We start from the raw sequence: 1,427 nt of genomic DNA on the forward strand, positions 1-1,427 counted from the left end.
GGTTTGGAATTGTCCTGCAGTTGCAAGCAGCCCTCTTAAAATCGGAAGACACGCATACTATATTTCTAGGTCAAGTTTCAAAGAAATGAATGGATTATCAGCATTTTCCACAGAACCTAATATATGTAATCAGCAATGACGGCATTACAAATAATTGGTTTTACCAGCTCCAGGTTTGTTTCTATGAAGTCCAGAAAAAAAAGACTATCTTACATGTTCCAGTGCATATATTTGGAGGAAATTATAAATGACTGAACAAGTCATGCAGCTCCATGGCATTCTTTGAAGTCCTGAACAAGGCCTAGAAGATGATATTCTGTTCGGTGGTCGGTCTTGACACGGAAGGCGCGCCTAGCTTGCATCTCCTCCTCCCCTCTGAGTGAGCTCGGGTTGGAGTGTCTGGTACAAGAAGCTGGCAGAAGAGCAGCAGCAGCCGCCGCGGCCTCTTTCACCTCTCCTTGCGGACCTGCACTCGGTCAAGGAAGGCTCTGCTTTGGCTCCCAGCGAGGCAGTGGGAAAGATCTCGTCATGACCGCGTCCCTGAAGTAGAGGTTCAACAAGTTCCTGCACAAGAAGAACTGCTTGACGAATGTCTTGGAGAAAATCGAGACCAAGACGGGCGTGAGCCGCTCCTACCTCGCCGTCGCCATTTTGGCTGTGCTGGCCATCTATCTGGTGATTGGCTATGGAGCATCCCTCCTTTGCAATCTGATCGGGTTTGCCTATCCTGCATACAACTCCATCAAGGCTATTGAAAGCCCTAATAAAGATGATGACACACAGTGGCTGACCTACTGGGTTGTATATGGCACCTTCAGCATAGCAGAATTTTTCTCTGACATCTTTCTTTTCTGGTTCCCTTTCTACTACATGATGAAGTGTGGCTTTCTGATATGGTGCATGGCTCCAAGTCCGTCAAATGGAGCCGAGTTTCTTTATAACCGAATTATTCGTCCATTCTTCTTAAAGCATGAGAGTAAAATGGACAGTGTAGTCAAAGATATCAAAGACAAAGCTGCAAATAAGGCAGACACTTTTTTTGATATTCTGTTCATAAGGATATGCCCTGTTTCTATACTTCATTTTATTATTATGCTCTTTTTAATTCTGATCTGAGGGAAGCAGGATAAATGCTTTATTAAGGCCTTATCATGATTTTTTTGTTCTCTTATGTGTTACAACTACTGGACAGCACAGTGTTTTAGGTCTCTGCCTGTTGGGCCTGAGGCTGGGAGTTCAAATTCCCCACTGTGCTTCCTTGACGAGAGCTGGACCCAATGGTAAGGATGAGGATGAGGATGATAATGATGATGATGATGTTCTTGTTACACACTAGGCACAGTCGATCAAAATTATAAATAACATTGGTATATGTCATGGGTTGATTTATGTGATTTAAATCATGTATTGATGATGGGATATGTAGT

The 1,427-nt window shown here is 43.6% G+C and overlaps 1 pseudogene across 1 annotated transcript; it reads left to right on the forward strand.

The window, feature by feature from the left end:
* The first annotated feature begins 528 nt into the window (after window positions 1-528).
* LOC110076969 (receptor expression-enhancing protein 5 pseudogene) lies at window positions 529-1,116 on the forward strand (annotated as a pseudogene). Its single transcript, XR_013545015.1, has one exon. The product of XR_013545015.1 is annotated as a receptor expression-enhancing protein 5 pseudogene (transcript).
* The last annotated feature ends 311 nt before the right edge of the window (window positions 1,117-1,427 follow it).

The sequence above is a fragment of the Pogona vitticeps genome, chromosome 4 (assembly GCF_051106095.1).
Source record: "Pogona vitticeps strain Pit_001003342236 chromosome 4, PviZW2.1, whole genome shotgun sequence".
In the NCBI taxonomy this organism is placed as follows: Eukaryota; Metazoa; Chordata; class Lepidosauria; order Squamata; family Agamidae; genus Pogona; species Pogona vitticeps.